Source organism: Podarcis vaucheri (assembly GCF_965113315.1).
Source record: "Podarcis vaucheri genome assembly, chromosome: 11".
In the NCBI taxonomy this organism is placed as follows: domain Eukaryota; kingdom Metazoa; phylum Chordata; class Lepidosauria; order Squamata; family Lacertidae; genus Podarcis; species Podarcis vaucheri.
This window is the reverse complement of record NC_138749.1, coordinates 33,261,147-33,280,475: the sequence shown is the minus strand read 5'-3', so window position 1 is coordinate 33,280,475 and position 19,329 is coordinate 33,261,147. Positions and strand designations below refer to the sequence as shown.

Here is a 19,329-nt window from a genome sequence, read left to right as displayed (position 1 = left end):
CCCTCCTTTGCTCATTATTAGCGTAATATATGTGGTGGGAACATGTCTTGTGATTTCAGGCTCCTGATCTTGACCAGGGATCTCTACAGCACAAAGAATAGTTCCCATGCTTGATGATCCAAGGATGCAACCGACTCCACTAAAGTTCAGGGCTAAAGTTTGCCAGCGATTTCCCCAAATAGGGATCGCACGCGCCCTTAATCCTACATGTTCCTGTGTGGGGCGAGCCGCTGGGTAAACCAACGGGATTCGGTTCGTTCTTAGAATTTCCTCGGCGTTTTTCTCTCCTCCCCTCTTCCTTGATCTGCTCCAAGACACCATCCCAAGAAGAGGGGGAAGGGGGTGGGGGCGTCAGGAGGAGGGCAGAGCCCACGGAGCCCGGGAGTATCGTGTTCCTGAGAAGGTGTCGGTCCTTCGCCCCGCCGCGATCCCTTCACACAGGGAAACTCTGGACAACTTGTTCCACTCGCTGGGCAAAGCCGGGGCGTGGGCGCGGGTGGCGTGAGGGGAGTTGTGAAGCGGCGGCGCCAAGAGGGCAGGGCACCTAGCGAGACCCTGAGGTAAGTGGAGAGGGCGTCAGTCAGGACACGGGGGCAGAAGGGACAAGAGGCCACTGTGTGAAGAGACGCTGTTGCGCCGGACACTCTGTGGGTGTCTCTCTCTCTCTCTCCGTGTGTGTGTTTTGCTCTCGACTTTTCTTCCCCTTCGCTCCTGAGGTTTTGAACGGAGCTCACGCCGAGCTTTCTGCGGAACGTCCTTCACGTCTGACGTGGTGCCTTCTCGACCGAGAGTGGCGCTCGCTCGCTCGCTCTCCCGCCTCACGCGCTCCTCTCGCCCGGATCGGGACTTTCGCCCGCGCAGCCTCCCCGCGCGCGAGCCAGAGCGCGCGCAGAAGCGACGCCAGGCGAGCGGCCACCGCAGAGCCCGCCGCGCTCAGGGACCGACGTCGCGAGACTTTATTTTGCTTTTTGGAGGGGAGGCATCTTCGCTTTGGAGCTTTGAGAAAGGTAAAAAAAAGAGAGAGAAAGAGAAAGAGAGAGAGAGAGAGAAAGGTGGGGAGAGAGGGAGGGAGTCCCGTCAAGCTGCTCTCAACCAATAGAGCATAATCTGAAGGCGCCCGTTTTCCTGGGAATGCTCGACCTTCGTGTGAGGGAGGACTTGGAACCAACTTTTCTCCGTTGGTGTGAGGCGTGGAGCGCTCAGGGAATAGGGGTTGCCATCCCGCCCGCCCCTTCTGACAGCTCCTCTGGCTTTTAACAGATACAAAGACAGGCAGGAATTAAACAGATGCAACTCGCCTCAGCTCTGTGCTGGGGAAATCTTTACCACTAGGCAAACCTGTATTTCAGGGCTGGGGAACCAGTGGTCATCTATATGATGTTGGGCTATAGCTCCCATCATCTCTGAGCATTGGTCATGCTGGCTGGAGGCTGATGGATGACAGCATTGCATGGCGTTGAACTAGATGATCCTCAGGGTTCCTTCCAACTCCACAATTCTATGAGTCCAACCACAGTTCTGTTCCCCTGCGTAGGATAGCCTTCTGTGGAATCTCAGGTAGTGTTGAGAGATGAAAATGGGATGTCAAATATGATTAGCCGTTGCCGCTGCTCACATTGACCACGTTTATTACCACAGCGACAGCAATGGAAGCAACAGGAATTGTAAACTTCCTAAAGCAAGGGCTAAAATAATTTGAGCGTCTTGGTTCAGCAAGAGGAACCAAGGGCAGCCCACGGAGTGATGGACATGTAAGGAGGCAGAATGGAAGGAAAGAAACAGGAGCCCTAGTGAACTTTCCCATCTCTGAAGGAGCATGCCTAATTTCACACCTGGCTGGGACCCCTGAGTCTAGAAAAGCCACCACTCTCTGCTTCATTTCCCACACTGGGGGAAGGGGTACTTCCATTCATGCCAGTACGATAGGGTGATCTTGTACCTCAGTACAAGAGGTAATTAATCTGGGTGAATAAATTATATTGCATGACAATCCTCCTGAGAGTGAAAAGCTTTCAACGAGTGGGAGTCCCTAGCTTGGTTTGTCACCAAGATGAGTTATCCCCCTACAGTTGGCAGCATTTCATGGGAGAAGGAAGGGCTGCATGGATAAGTACCTTTCCTGAACATGCACGAAAAGGATGAAAGGGGCATGAAGAAGTTTACACTACTAGCAAGTGCCATCCTCCCTTGCACTTTAGGGATGACTGTAGCCTCCACAATGTATTTGTCCGCAACACATTAAAATGGCATGATGGTTTAGTCCCAAATGTGTTGCATATTTTTCCAGCACTGAGTTACTTATGATCGAAACTTAAATAAATTATCAAAAGGCTGTTATTGGGTGATAGTAGTAGACTCACGGCAGTGTTACCTCAAGAACTCTAAAAAAGTATTTGTTGCTGTTGCTTTACTTTCATGATAATAATAATCCAAAACACATATTCCAAAACTGACAGTTTTGCAAGAGTTGGGTAGATGCAGGTCTTGGAATCAGTAGTACAAGCAATGTGTAAATGAGATTAATGTATGTATGATTATAATCTCTAGAAAGTCCACATATGTTGTTGGTTGGATGTTTCAAAGTGGAAAAGGCATGTATATAGTTTCAATGGGTTGTTATAAAGATCAAATAAATCCCAACATAGTTTCCCTGAATTCTAAACGTCAGTTGAAAAAAAAAAGAATTACATGAAATGAAACACATATGTTACACTCTGTGATAAGAGCTTAATGGAAAAGTTAATAACAGTGAGTTTAATATTTTCAATTTGCAAACACTTTTAGTGAGAGTAAAAAGCAAGAAAGTGGTAGCAAAATGAGAGCTTCAGTTATTCTGCTCGGGACAAATTATATATGATGTGATGCAATGTGCCTTGTAATTCACATTCCCAGAGGATGAAGGAATTGGTTGGTATTATTCTGCCACTCAAATAACTATATTCTCAAAAGTCAGGTTTTTTTGCATATTAAAGTTACAGGCTGACACAATGAGCTGTTAAAATGGAGTAAAATTTAAGCCAGGCCTAGATGCATGAGATCTCTTTAGCTCAATATATTTAGCACTTTCAAATTTGCAAATGCATTACATTTTTTTCTTGTGCATTCTTGAAACTCATTCAGTTGTGCTGAACAGCCCAAATAGGGCACATTTCAGCAAAGTTAAGTGTCTTTTTTCAGTTGCACTAGTTTCACGAATTTGACTAACTCTTCCACTGAAACCAGCACATTTTGAAAGTGCTTAATTCGAAGCATGAAGGTAAGTGGGTGTTACTTTCCAAGTCGCACTGACTCTTAGTTTTGCTGTACTGAGCTGGGGTGGGATACTAGAAAGGCAGAATTAGAGAGTGGAACTTGTCCAATGTTTGAATAATAGGTGGGGTTTCTATTCCAGCACATTTCTTTCCAAAAGTGCTGAAGCAGGACGCAAAGTAAAATTCCCTGGATTCCCCCCCACCCCATTTATCTTAGCACTACACAAACAATGATCCACATCAAGGTGATGAGGAAATAAGCTTAAGATGTTAGCGGGAATCAACTTTGTGTTGTTGGTGGAGGCTGATATTCAGCCAGCATCTGATGGCCCAGCTCGCTTCAGTTCAGTGAGCAAGAACTATTAAACTGCAATGCATACTCTTAAACTGACAAGCCTTGCAAAATAAAACAACAAGCTCAAATTCAGTATTGAAGAAATGCCTCCTTCAAAGAAACAAGTTCTAAAACCTTCAGTGGTGCAATGAAGAAACATCTGCACTGTGTGGCACATAGGTGCCAAGAGGATTGTCTTTCTAATTAGCCTTAATGCCCCAAAAGTTTACATTGAATATGAAGTTTTTTTCAAAAGTGGGTCGGGGGGGTGGAGAGAGAGAGAGACTTTGTTGTTGTAAAGTAGCAGTTTAGCCCCACTGTATCGATATTCTCATTCAGGAAAGAAAATTTAAAAAATGATAAAAAGAAGAACCAGAAGTTCATGAGAAGATAAGTAATGTAAAGAATAGTGTCCTATTCTAATGGAATCAGTTCAATGGTACTCAAACTTAGGGTGACAAATACTGTAAAGGTAAAGGTAAAGGTACCCCTGCCTGAACGGGCCAGTCTTGACAGACTCTGGGGTTTGTGCGCCCATCTCACATCTATAGGCCGGGGGCCAGCGCTGTCCGGAGACACTTCCGGGTCACGTGGCCAGCGTGACAAAGCTGCATCTGGCGAGCCAGCGCAGCACACGGAACGCCGTTTACCTTCCCGCTGGTAAGCGGTCCCTATTTATCTACTTGCACCCGGGGGTGCTTTCGAACTGCTAGGTTGGCAGGCGCTGGGACCGAGCAGCAGGAGCGCACCCTGCCGCGGGGATTCGAACCGCCGACCTTTCGATCGGCAAGCCCTAGGCGCTGAGGCTTTTACCCACAGCGCCACCCGCGTCCCTTTTGACAAATACTGTAAAGAATACTAATTAGTGTAGGCAGAACTTGGCCCATGAGGTAAAAATCTAATAGTAAGCCATAGTTTAGTGGAATTTGAGCTTATAATTGATTGGACCAAAACTAACATTTTAAGGACACTTCATGGGAGGACTCTTTATTGGATGGGTTAGAAAGCTGAGCCATGGTTATAAAATGGCATGTGAGAGAAGTATGAAACTGCCCCAGAATCCTCCATGCTGTGACATGATGCTCCTAGGCTTAGTCTCACTTTCTGTTATATCAGGGCCTGACCAGGTTGGTTGGACCCTGAACCAGGAAAGAGTTAAAGCTGAATTTTGTACCCCATCAGGGGTACAAAAACTTAACAGTCAGCCTATTGGCTTTGCCAACCATTCCTCTTCCTCAGTGTGTGCAAAGGTGATGCAGAGTTGTCTGTTCTGTTTCTCATTTAACATTTCTCTAACAGGGTGTCGCCACAGCATTAGTCACACTTCCCAATGTTAGTCATAACCAACCCCAACCTAAATTCACACTAGGAGACCACAGACCACACCTGTGCTGGCGAACATCACTCCTGTCCTATCCAACCACTTCATCACCTGACAGAGGGAATACACAAAAAAACTGGGTAGGTGGGGGAGTGCTGAGAGGGAAAAAGAGTAATCAAAACATTAAAAAAGAGGCCACAAAAAGAAAAGAAAAAAGAACCACTCCTTCCTTTTCCTTGAAGTCCTGTAGGTTCCTCAAATGCACCAAGAGGAACATGAGGTAGAGCAGCAGTTGCTTGGATACATTAGGCCTGTGTTGTATATCATGGGGAAGGAGGCACCTCATTCCAGCAATGCTGCAAACAGTAATTCTGCATTCTAAATAGTCTTCAATGTGCAGGGAACACAGGAAGATGACTTTTCTGCTTAGCTGCTAGGGAGGAAAACCTTGTAAGCGAGTTTGTGGGCCCCCAAACTCTTTAATGAGTCTCTGGACTCTTGCCAAAACTTGACAGCTTCTGGCATTGGCCTTTTGTGACTCTGAAAACCACACCATGTGTTAATTTTTCCAGTGCAATGATCCATAAATGCTTATCAGAAAATCATAACTGGGTATCTATGCACAAGTGTATAGACCAGAATTATTGTACATATCATCAGTTTTCCAGTGTGTAGGAAAATACTTCTTGTTCAGAAGAATGAATATGCATGCATGTGCTTGCTTACCTCTTGTATGCTGTGAGAAGGTTAAAAAAACCCCAACAACCCCCAAACCTATAGCCACCAGTGGGAGAACTGTGCTTGTTCCACACTTCTCGTCCACATGACCTGTCATCAGATTACCAACTTCTTAACACTAAAAGAGTATATCTAAACTACAAACGCTATTATTACAACCAATGTCTAGGAAGTATGTGGTGGAAGATGGTGGCCGAAGGAGATGGAACACCAAGGGAAAGGGGTGTATGGGCAATAAAAGCAGTATGTGGAATCTGGGCTTGCCCCTCCCCATATACAAAGTTCACAGTCTGAGGGCTTGTCCACACCAGAGCTAAATGTGTATTTATGCCTTCCTGACTCTTTTTTCATTAATGTTGAAGCATTCACATAATCTTCTCCCCATCCCAGTGTTGCACCAGTCCTCTCCCCACCCCCATTTAAATGCAGGGTTTTCTATTGTGGCCATTTCAGGCTTTCTGTGGATTTGGAAAACCCTGCATTTAAAGGGGGAAATGTCCACTAGGGCAAAAGGTGGATTTGCACCCACCTGTCTCCCCATTAATGTGGGGGCTGCCCCTACATTAATGGGCAGGCAGGCAGGTGCAGATACACATTTTGCCCTAAGATGACTTGTTTCAAATTTTCTGCATCCTGTTCTATACCCTGAAAGATAGACAGTATTCTGCTTTTAGACTGACTAGTCTGTTACATGGGTTAAGTCCTATCTTGACTGGCAACCTATTCTATAGCCTTCTAAACATACCAATAATGTAGCTCATTTCTAAGTCGCAAGACTGAGTAGTCTACTTGGAACAAGCTCTACTTAAGAGTACAATTGTAAAAGGAGAAAAATGGCACACAAACCTTTTGTTGTTCATGCTATTGTGCCTTTTAAAGTTTTGGTCCTGAATTCTCTATGATGAAAATAAGCTCTGATGAAAATTATGATGGAATACGTTGTGCCAAAAATCCATTCAATGATGTCCACTCACTTGTGCAGTGGAAATCCACTTGTGCAACATATCTTCCAGATTGTCTTCTCCCCGCTTCCCAACAGTTCAGTGAAGCTTTCTTCCTGTATGTATCACTAGGATCAAAGACCTGAAGATTGTTCAGAGTTGGCTTGCAAGCCATGGGAAGAATTAAAAGCATCTGCAATAATATTTGCCTCTTTGCTCAAGTGACAATTAAAATGCCTTAAAACACTGAAAGTAGATTCACTTTTTATTTATTTGACATTTGAAAATCAGAAATATTGTCTGTCAAAATATATGTTTAAAATCCTTTTCAATTTTGTAAGGTGTTTAATTGAATCATTTTCAGCTCACAAACCTTTTGTGTTTCTACTAAGGAATTGTTAGACATTCTGGCTTCACAGCTTGCTACTGCTACATGCAGGCATGTGCTTGAAAAGGCAGCTTGTAATTTGTAGGTAACAAAATGTTCTTTTTTTGGGGGGGAACCCCACCCCAAATGTATTTGGAATTTTAGTCAATGGTGCTTAAGCAGGATTAGAGGAAACAGCTGGCTAAACAAATATTGGGGGCAGAGTGGATGCAATGGTATAAATTAATAATGCTGGTCTTTATTTATGACATGAATGGGAGGTTTTGTGGCAGTATAATGTATTAACCATGGTCATCATGTGCCACCTAGTGGATCTGACAGGATTTTACTACCTTAAAAAAAAGTTTTTCTCAAAAAATATTCGACACTTCTGTAGCCAATCCAGCATATAAATGAACTCTTAACAAGTAATTAACAGCTCCTGGCTGCTTTATTTCCTCAAGAAATTACAGTTATTTCCACTAATAATAACATTAGTTTAACGAAGCAGGGCATTTATTGTTCTGTTGCTAATTCCAAGGGTTTAAGTCACACCACACATATAGTAACAGCAATGGCTCTATCTGAATCAAGTTTTAGACATTCATATAAAAAATGCCAGTGATCAGAGCTAATGCCAATAATGCTTTCAAAACTTCATCGCAAAAATGAAAGCAATGCCTGTCAAAAATAATTGTGTTCCCCTTTCAAACTTTGTAGACAAAAGGCTTAACCACCTTTATAGCATTTCCCAAGATTATCCCACTCTTTCCAATCATTGTCACCTCTTTTTCTTCTCTCCCCCTTCTCTGATTTTGCTCCTGTTGTCTTCATTCTGTCAACTTGCATGCTATGTTATATTTCCTCTCCCCTTTCGTTTCCTGACGTGGTAAACTTGGCTACAAACCAGGCCAAATCCTGGTTTTTATAATAGGCATAATCTTCTAGACACGCCCCTTTTAATTTATGAATAGCCCAATTTGATACAGGCAAATTGGAACAGAATCGGAGGAGGGCAATGAAATTGGCCAGTGGTATGGAAAACAATCTCCATGAGGAGATGCTGAAGAAACTGTAGCTAGGAGAAGAGAACCCTGGCTGTCTATCACATGGTAGAGGGCAAAGATTTGCAGAACTAGATCTAACACACTTCAGTTGCCCAGGAAGAGAAATTTGATAATGGAACCAAACACCTAGAGGGTTGTTAAGCTCTTCCTCAATGGAGAATTTTTCAAGCAGAGTTTCAGCAGCCATGGGTTGGGAATGCAGAAGCTCCAGATTTCCTGCATCCAGAAAGGGTTGGACATTACATGGCCTAAAAGGCCTTCTCCAGCTCATAGGTTAGAAGTTATGCAATTATCTATACATCTATCCATGTATTTAAAGTATTTTAGTTGCTTTTTAGAGCTACAACAAAACGACGTTCACACGGAAGCAGGGCAAGATAAAAAGATTTAACAGCCACATTAGCAAGCATACAGGAATAATTACAAAGCTGCTCTGTAGCACCTTAGTTAATTATGACTCAATAAAAGGTAGGATTGAAGAAGAAGGTCTTTAGCGCTCACCTAAACGCCTGTGCAGTTGGGGCAAGACACAACTTGAGGGAGGGAGTTTCTGCAGTTCTGGGGCTACCCCTGAAGTCTACAGCATCTTCAACTGAATCCCACCTAGTAAACAGTCTTCACAGGCTATAGCAACAAATGGAGGTTTTGGAGAGCAGGAAATTCTAGAAAGAAGCTACAGCTATGAAGGAGCCTCCTGTTGGTTAGAAGCCATACAGGGGTGCAAGGCAAGTACAGTGGTACCTCGGGTTAAGAACTCAGTTCATTCTGGAGGTGCATTCTTAACCTGAAACTGTTCTTAACCTGAGGTACCACTTTAGCTAATAGGGCCTCCCGCTGCTGCTGCGTGATTTGTGTTCTCATCCTGAAGCAAAGCTCTTAACCCAAGGTACTATTTCTGGGTTAGTGGAGTCTGTAACCTGAAGCATATGTAACCTGAAGCATCTGTAACCCAAGGTACCACTGTAGTTTCTTAATGTAGACACTTTATGACTCCCTTCTCATTTATAGTAAGCCTATGGATAATTGTTTTATATATAAAATATTCTACCATTCTATAGGGACAGGGTTAGGTGGCCAGTGAAGCTCTTTTTCAATACTAAGATTCAGCAATACTTGCAAAATACAAAACATCACAAGTTTAATTTGGATTTTGGTCACATGGGATGGGGAGATGAAGGTAATAGCAACACTGCCACTATGTGAAAAGATTTCTTGCCCCCTACACTCAGCTTCAGAACAGGTAGCTTTCCTTTAATTAATACAACAGAGGAAATCCTTAACATTACTGATTGCACTAAAATCAAACATGTAAAAGAGGCAGTAGGAACAATCCATCTGAAGACCATTCTGAGTGCTTGGAAAACTTTTTTAAAACCAAAACCCAGAGCTATGTGAAATATTACTTTAATAAGCTGCTGGTATGAGGTATGAGCTAATGGCTGAAGTAAGCAAGAGCTTTCCTTTCTCACGAGAAAGGTGAAATTTGCAAAATGCAACTGTGCTTCATAAAATGCAAGCAGATAATGGGGCCAATATATATATATGATTTCATAGTTCATGGGTGGAGACAAGAGATCTTTAACAGAAACAAAATTAATAGCTCAGGAGACTGTTACCAGATACTTGCCTCCTGCTTAGAAAATAAATGTCAAATTGACATTTTATCTAGTAGCAAGGGACTATTATCTTGCCACAGCATTCCATTAACAAAATCTCTTAATTATTTTAAAGGCTAACAGAATGACAGTGGAGACAAGGTAGATAAAATGTGTGCATAGCAGATTGTTGAGTAGCAAAAGAAACAAATGCTAGCTTGGGGGAGGGACAGAGATTTAGTAGCATGAATTGCTGGAGAGCACAAGCAGGAAGAGTGCTGTCAGGTTACCTGTCCTGCTAGTGGGCTTTGCACAGGCCACTGTGGGAACAGGATGCAGGGTTTTTCCTATGTTCTTAGCACGAATATAGGATTGGCAGGTGTTCTTCTACACCATTAACATGGTGATGTGTGGTGTGCAGCAAAAGCTTGGGCATATTGGCTTCCCTTGGTCATATTTTGCCACTTCAGGTATGAAGCCTCAGATGAGATATATTTATCCAAACACTTAATATAGAGTCACTGCTTGATACAAGTCAGACCAATGAGTTACAAGCACCATATGGGAAGCCACTGCATGGTAGCTATATAGTGTGTGTCACTATGGAGATTCTTTTTTGAGTGTTGCATGCCACAGAGAGAGCAGGTGGAGAGGCTAAAGTGAGAATGCAGTGGCAATTCACAGTGCTTCAGATTAGAATGGTCTGTATTTCACAACCATAAAGTGGAGGCCATGTGGTAGAATATAATCATAATCACTAGTTTATTTATATCATAACAATAATATCTAAGGAGTTCGATATGGTACAAATTATACAAGGCTTGTAGTACTAGAGAATTTTAAGGATTTACAGTGTCTCATGAGAACACAGGAAGGCACTTTATTCTGAGCTAAACCAATTTTCCATCTAGCTTAGTATTGTCTTGCTTTCCAGTCTCAAGCAGAAGTCAGTTACATCCCTATCTGGAAATCTGAACCTAAGAGCTTTTGCATGCTCTACTACTTTGATATCAAAGCATGATATTAACAAATATATCCTCCTTGCCAAATTCAGGTTTCTGATTAATGCTATCTCTTTATGTCCATTATATTATATACAGACATACACATCCATATGCATATGTAGTTATATGCTTGTACAGAATGCATAATGGTTTTATCTGAAAACAAACCATTCAGAACATGGAGGTTGTTTTTGCTGTTCTTCCCGATTGAGAGCCTATTGTTTTAGCCTGTACACTATTGCTGACTTATGGTTCTTTGCATACTGGCCATAGATTCCCATTGATTCGCAACTGGTACCTCATTGTTTGCATGGCTAGAGGCTGGTACCAACTGTTACTGTTTTAAAGCGCATTTCCGAAAAGCTCACATCACAATGCAAACCTATTCATTTAAACACCAGTCCCATGAATAAATGATGCAAAACATGGTGTCAGGTTTTGTACAACTATTCCTGGAAGAGAAACACAAATGTGCTTTTCAGAACCTGATCAACATATTAGAGAAGCGTGAGAAAGGCATTAGGATGTGAATGGATTTTACAGTGTTGAAGGGATACTGGTTGGTGGACCCAAAGTTTGGTTAAAAATGAAAAAGAAGTTGTTTTCAAAGGAATATAGGATGGATTGTAGGGAAATCATGCTATCATGCATAGCTCACACTTGCACGTATTAGAAAGGATCTCCACAGTACTCAGTGACACCTTTTGACTCACCTGCTCGTCCCCCGATCGGTGAGCATAATGTTAAGAGGAACGTCATGTGCCTCAACATCATTGCTTATAATGGAACAGTCATGTGTGGGTCCAGTAGCCAAAGCCTTTCTCGAGGGCTGTACCTTTTTTTTTCTATTTGAGCAATTTATCCATCTCCTAAGGTTACTTGGGTATAAAGAAAAATATTGGTTCTGGAAATTTATGTCTCAGTCTTGAGAGACTGTTCTATCCTGGGCTATTTGTCCACCTCACAAAACATTTTTGTGATTGTGACTTAACATTATGCTTGGGGTTATTTGGAATTGGAGCATACACAAGAGCTAGAGGAATATACCATCTTGTAAAAATCCATGAACATTTTGGAAAATTCCACATGCACTACCCTATTAAGAAAACAGTCTTTATTTTCTTTCTCCATGTTTTAAAATGTTTGACTATCATATCCTTATTATGACTACCATACCCTTGTTATGAGGAACATATAAGTACCTAACAATAACAAAAAAAAAACTTTTGGCATTATTAGCTGAATTAAAAATAGTATAATATTCATCCAAAATTATGAACGTAGCAAATCAGAAGCAATAACTGAATGGGGATATGATCATTATTGGTGAATTCAAACTGCATGTTCTGGTTAATTCTGCATTATTAATTTATATATAATAGTGTACATTGTGCTTCCACCCAGTGGCATGCTCTTTTATTGCATGATACAATAAAAGTTGACACTGTCATTTCTGCTTGAAAACACCAGCTGAGCTTTTCAGAAAACAAAAATTTCAGAATTCCCAGAAAATTAGGGCACAGTGTTAATTTTACTTAAGTCACAGAAACCTAACAGTCATTTTATGGAATTTTAACTGTACAATTACAGAAATGATCTTACTGTTTTTAGTTTATTGAGTATGTATCATTTGTATTTTACCTCATTTAATCATGCTGTACACTGCATCATTAGCTTTTAGCTGTGAGGTGGATTATAAATGTGCAAGACAGAACAAGTAAGATAATTAAATCCTCAATACATCATTGCATTTGTATAATCAGGAAAATTTGTTTTTCCTTTGGTTCATTGAAAGATATTGCACCCATGCTCTAGGGGTAACCAGCTTGGTCCCCTCCAGATATAGTTGGACTCCAACTTCCTTAACCGCTGACCACTGGTCATTCTGGTGTCCCAACAACCTCTGGAAAGCACCACAATGGTTACCTCTGGCCTGGACTACAGGATCTCCTGATTTATGTGAGTGTTTCTCATAGACTGTGCAGATCAGACACAGTCAGACAAACACAGCATTTGGGTGAATGTGTGCATAGTCTGGTTCAAAATGGAAATAGAGAGTAATGGGAGTCAACAAACTGAGCTCCTTCAAGATTTGCACATGTTTAACCACATTCTGGTTTCACCTTATTTTTGAAGACTTTTAGGATGCGGTATTTCATGATCTTGATGCTTGAACCATTCACAAAACAATTCATCATAAATTTATGTTTATGTCATGGAATAGTTTATGGTGTTTATCCAGTGGAAAAAGTCAACTTGTGTTTACTCCAAGCTGCAAAAATATGTTTGCATGAAATGCATAAATCATCTTCAAAGTACCTTGGTCTAAATAAAGCTTGGACTTGAGGTTTTGTTATGAACTGATGGCATTTCAAGCTCCATTTTCAATTATATATTTGTTCTGCCTTTCTTGTAAATGATGTTTGTGACACATCAGTTATTTCTTTTGACTTATGTTAATATGTTTGCTAACTCAGGATCCTCCCCTCATAAACTCCCTTCAGCAGTTATTTCTGGCAATGGGTGCCTTCGAACCTGGTTTTAGCAATGTTTATGCCAGTGTACTTGCTTATTTGCGTGATTTGTTTCCACTGATAAACAGAGTAAGACGATTCCTAACCATAGATTCCGCTCGCTAAGAAATGAGACTTTGTTTTTCACATTCAAAACAGAACATTTTCAACAGTAATATCTTATGTCTTTGAAGGTTCATTCCAACATAGAGTCTAATGAACTCAAATTAGTTGCCCTAGAGTCACCCAGTTAATAGCATATGCAGGCTAATAATCCCTCTCAACTTCACACTGCCTACAAGGTGAAGCAGTAAATTTGAGGTTGCAATCAATACTAGAAGACAAGGGGGAAATACCCACTATAATCAAAAGCTCCTTCCTGCTATCTGTTGTCATAGCAGGGTAAGTTAAAATTTAAGCTGCATCACAGAAAATGGGGTGAATATTGCTACTTCAGTATCAAAACATGATATTCCCAATGAAAAGATAGTTGCGCTTGAGGCCCATTGCATTTAGAGGGTTTAAGTTAATTGCACTTCACCGCTAATTAGTGCAATGGCATTAACTATCTCTGGAGCAGGGTGTAATGATCTGTGGTACGCAGGATTGTTAATTTGGGATGGAATCTGATTAATAACATTTCAGTATTCTCTGGTTCAAGCAGGGCTGTCTTAAGCATATCTGGCGCCGTGGTGCAAAGTTCCCTCCGGTGCCCTGCCCCTCCCCCCATTTCCCAGAGTTGTCCACCTTTTTTTAGGGAGGATGGTGCTGCCAGCAGGGCTGAAGGAGGTGGGCAGTGGTTGGAAGGCAGCTGCTCTGGCGGGGAAGAGGCGGCACCTCCCAACTCAGCTGGCCACTTTGTGCCCTGGTGGCAGACAGAGGCTCCGGGCGCGGCGCTGCTTCAGCGCTGCATGGCAGAGGCGGGCAAGGGCAGTGAGCTGATGCTGGGAGGCGCTGCTTCCAGCCTCCGCCTCTTCCCTGGCACCCTCCAGAACTTGGCACCCTGGCACCCTGCACCACTAGCCTCTATGGGTAAGACACCCCTGAGTTCAAGAGTAGCAAACTAGTTGTTGGAGCTGCCCAGTCAGCCTGGTCAGTAGTCAGGGATGATGGAAATTGTAGTCCAACAACATCTGGAGTGCCACAGTTTAGCCACCCTGGCTGTAGTCAGTATCAACCCAGGATACACCTCTGACTCAACAATATTGGCAACATTAGTGATAAAATTACTGACATCTAGCAATCATTAATGTTCTCTTAGGTTTGCTTCCTAGCTCTAGGTTTTACCCATTAATTTAAGTGATCCTATTATTCATGTTATCCAAACAGCCATTGTTATGATATTCTGCATTTTAGGAAACAGACTGATAAAAATCCAGAGTTTACAATCCTTCAAAATGGATTGCTGTCAACAACTGAAGGTTGCCTAGAAGAAATTAGGAGATAATGTCACTTGAATAAAAGATAGACAATAGTCTCTCACTATCAGGGGGGAAAGTATTCTAGCCCTTGCAGAAATGCAGTCTTGGGTGAAACACATTACTTCATTTCAAATCAGGTAATACTGATCTAATCATTGGAGGCTTATTTCCAATAGGTAGAATGACCTATTTAGGTGGTGCTGTTTTATCTGAAGAGGTATTCAAAGGGCAGAGCAAGAGTCCAAGCTATGACCATTGTTGGTTGACCCAGTTTAATGTGCTGATTCCTTGCCAGAACTGAATTAGAACTGACAGGATGAGGGGAACCTGTCATTATCAGATGTAAGCTCCATGCCTTGAGAAGAGTTCACAATTCCATAAAGCTGCAGACTAACGATGTCCTCAATCCATGCTGATACCCCCAGTGCTGCAAGTGATAGACCTAGAGGAAGCATCCCCCTTGCTCCGAAAGCACAGCACCTTCCCTCAGCTCCAAATAACTGGGCAAAGTGGAATACTAACTTGACTCCTCCCATATTTGCAAGAAAGAAGCCTGTCCACTGATGATGGGGCAGAGGGGGGATCAGTATCTTTCTAAGTGCAAGAATGAAGTACATCTAAAACACCACAGCTTATTGTCAGTGAAATATACGCATTGGGCACATGTAGTTTTGTTCCCATCAAGAGTATGTAAAAGATAATGTTATCCAAAAACACATCCCTCCTGTTGGTGATACTAGTGTGATAGTTACAACACAGAAAGAAAAGCAATTAAAGAAAAACATTGCTGATGAATGCATGGAAGTTTCAGGTCCAAGGGACCCACACTGACAACTTTAAGCTTGAATCAAGCACTGATGACACAGTAGAAAAGTTTCAGTGAAGGGAGGATTTTTCTTCCTGCCTAATACCTAGTCAGCAGCTTCTGATTGGTGGGTTTTGGCTTCAGCCTCCAGTGTTGTCCCTCTGCGAAGCAGCATCCCTACTTACAAGGGCAGCTGGTGATAATCTTTAACTTCAAAGTGACTGTAAATAAGCTTGACTACCTGGCATGGCTGCAGAGCTCAGAATAATTATTTGAATGAGCCCAATTCGAATGCTTCTGGGAAAAGCAACTTCTTTATTCTTCCTGAAATATAGATGACACAGGAATAAGTCAAAGATACAGCTGCATGAAATAGATAAGTTAAGGACTAGAAAGGTCATGATATCCTTAAAATACAGATTTCAATTTAATACTAGCAGGAATTTTGGCAGAATTTCTTATCAGGCAAAGGTAGTGATATTCCAAATACAATTCTTTTTCTGTCTCCTAACCCTCAGCCACGGGGATTAAGGATTCTTAGAGGTGAATTTGTGATACCAGCAAATAGTTAGAAGGAGGCTTCACCTCCAAGGAATCTGCAGCTGCCATTTCAAAATTGCAGGTATGCATTTTAAAAATAATAATAATAATCAAATGCTCAGAGCAACAATGACCAAGGCAATCACCTAAATATATGCCAGTCTAGCATGGGAATCAGGATAGCCACTCTTCCACTATTGCAGTAAAAGGGATGTTATAATACAAACAGCAGGTATATGGAATATATTAGCTCCTAATTTCTTCCAATAGCAAAGTATTTAATAAAGGCTAATTGTATTACTTTGTTAGAATTTGTATTTTGTTAGTTAATTGTTGCTGCCATTTATTTGGAATGTTTTATTTTTTTCTGCAATATAATTCATAGAATCATAGAGTTGGAATAGACCACAAGGGCCATCGAGTCCAACCCCCTGCCAAGCAGGAAACACCATCAGAGCACTCCTGACATATGGTTGTCAAGCCTCTGCTTAAAGACCTCAAAAGAAGGAGACTCCACCACACTCCTTGGCAGCAAATTCCACTGTTGAACAGCTCTTACTGTCAGGAAGTTCTTCCTAATGTTTAGGTGGAATCTTCTTTCTTGTAGTTTGGATCCACTGCTCCATGTCCGCTTCTCTGGAGCAGCAGAAAACAACCTTTCTCCCTCCTCTATATGACATCCTTTTATATATTTGAACATGGCTATCATATCACCCCTTAACCTCCTCTGTGCTAAACATGCCCAGCTCCCTTAGCCATTCCTCATAAGGCATCATTTCCAGGCCTTTGACCATTTTGGTTGCCCTCCTCTGGACACGTTCCAGTTTGTCAGTGTCCTTCTTGAACTGTGGTGCCCAGAACTGGACACAGTACTCCAGGTGAGGTCTGACCAGAGCAGAATACAGTGGCACTATTACTTCCCTTGATCTAGATGCTATACTCCTATTGATGCAGCCCAGAATTGCATTGGCTTTTTTAGCTGCCGCATCACACTGTTGGCTCATGTCAAGTTTGTGGTCAACCAAGACTCCTAGATCCTTTTCACATGTACTGCTCTCAAGCCAGGTGTCACCCATCTTGTATTTGTGCCTCTCATTTTTTTGCCCAAGTGCAATACTTTACATTTCTCCCTGTTAAAATTCATCTTGTTTGTTTTGGCCCAGTTCTCTAATCTGTCAAGGTCGTTTTGAAGTGTGATCCTGTCCTCTGGGGTGTTAGCCATCCCTCCCAGTTTGGTGTCATCTGCAAATTTCATCAGGATGCCCCTGAGTCCATCATCCAAGTCGTTGATAAAGACGTTGATAAATTCTTCCTCCATTTAATTTTTATTGGGTGAGAACCATAGTAATCCAGTCCCTCTTCTCCTGGGTTAGGTGAGGAGTTTGACCTAGGCACAGATGTTCCTGCACCCAGCTCTGCCATGCTCTGAGTGCACCCACACAATGAAATGAGGTGGGTAACCATAGGGGTCCTGGGTTATGGAACAGCCTTCCCACAGAGGTTAGACCAGCATCATCTTTGTGGCCTTTTGAGCACCAAGTGACTCTTCTATTCAGACCTTTAAATAAGCCATGTCTATCTAGGCCTTTCCATTTTAAATTGAGTTCTGCTTCAATTTTGTTTCAGTTTTTAAATTAATTTGTTGCAGTTTTCTTGTTTGCTTGTTGTTAACATTTGTTAATTGTTGTTTGCACTGTGAGCCACACAGAGAACTCTAATAATAATAATAATGGAAATCAGCTCGACCAGAGGTAGTCAATATGGTGCTTTCTAAATGTTGGATTTCAGCTCCCATCAGCCTCAGCCAATATGGCTAGTGGTCAGGTATAATGAGAGCTGTAGTCTGATGATAGATGGGGGGGGCAAGCTGACTACCCCTGGTCTATGCCATTGGTGCAGTTCTTCTCAACTGACTTGCTGGCAGAGTTTATCTCAATGGCGAAAATTATTTTCCTGGCTATACAGACTATTAGAGTGCAGTACATTATACTCAAGCAACATGTGGGTGGCACCACATTGGCTACCCCGAGCTAGAGATAGTTACTCTGGATTGCTGCCAGACTAAAGAAATAGCAAAGAATTAGTTAATAATAAGGAGGGATTTCAAAAATATCTTTCTGGCACAAAAACACACACCATTCTTAGAAACATAAAAGTAAACCCTACAACAGAGCTGTTAAATAGGGTCTGTAAGCTGGAAATGTGTTTCTGTGATGGAAAGAAACACATCTCCCTCTGTGTCAACATAATTTTTCTCAATGAAATTTCATTTAAGAGATATAAATAGACACGTTAGCAGGGGTGAATTAGGGTTGAAGTCTCTTTCCTTGAAACAAACGTGTCTGCAATTTGCCATTTCTGGATCATTTGATTGAAGGGTGGAAATTAAAGCATTTGTGTGCAGGTCATATGGATGAGGATTTTCCCATTTGGAAAGAGTGGCTGTTCTTGTGATCCTCAGCAATATTGGTAGCCATTTGTCCTGTAAATCAATGCACACACTTTGTATCCTTAGGCTTAACCATTCATAAAGAATGGTGCAGAGCTGCACTGCAGTCTCCAGCATTCCTTTTCTGACAATTTTGCTCAAGATTAGATATGCTATATGCTATAGCTCTTGTCTCATTCAGATCATTCTCTGCATCCCATATAGTGAAAACTCACAGAGCCTAATCTCCTATTTACATTTGGGACACACCTGGGTGAGCTAGTTTTTATCATCTTGTGCTAATCTCCTAAAACCACCTTGCTACAATGTATACAACAAGCAAGGTTAAAGCAAAATGAAAGTGTAGAAGATACATCATATTATCTAGAAGAAAGCATAGATGTGTGGGATATACTAATAAATTAGATTCTGCTACAGTATTTCACTGCTGGAGAAAAAGCAGAAGAAATACCTAGCCTCCCAGCAAAAAAAAGTTTGGAGAAAGAACAATACAGTACTAAAGACTGTGAAACATTACCATCAAGGTAAGTAGAAAAAGAAACAGGTGGTTCAGTGAATCACACCAGCTCTTCTCATCATGCTGTGTTTGATGCCTGAGCTTTGGCTAAAGAAAGCAACTGTGATGAGCAGAAATGAAAATGGGAAAGAAGGGTTGCAGTGGGGCCAATTAACTATCATCACTCTATCTAAAGGTAGAGATATGATGGCCTCCAGCAAAGACAATATGGCAGGCAGTGCTGAAGAAACGAACTTGTTAATGTTAAGGAACATTAATTGTGAAGGTGCAGGAACAGAAACCAGATCAGCACTATCTGTTGGTCACTTGGCTGTTCCAGGATACTGAATACAGAGGTTGGCTTGCTTATCTCTCTTTCTCCTGGAATGTCCATTATACCTTTCTAAGATGTGATAAATGTGATTTACACATGTGTTAAAATTCATATAAAAATGCATATAAAAATGCAAATAACAACAACAAATAA

General features: G+C 41.7%; 1 protein-coding gene across 2 annotated transcripts in view; it reads left to right on the top strand.

The window, feature by feature from the left end:
* Window positions 1-380: 380 nt before the first annotated feature.
* HAPLN1 (hyaluronan and proteoglycan link protein 1) overlaps window positions 381-19,329 on the top strand; it is a 58,652-nt gene continuing 39,703 nt past the window's right edge. The window contains exons 1-2 of one of the 2 annotated variants that reach the window (XM_082191729.1): window positions 381-560; window positions 717-1,007. The gene's annotated coding sequence lies outside the window, so the exon portion shown is untranslated. The remainder of the gene's footprint in view (window positions 561-716; window positions 1,008-19,329) is intronic. The other variant, XM_082191731.1, reaches the window with a different exon arrangement.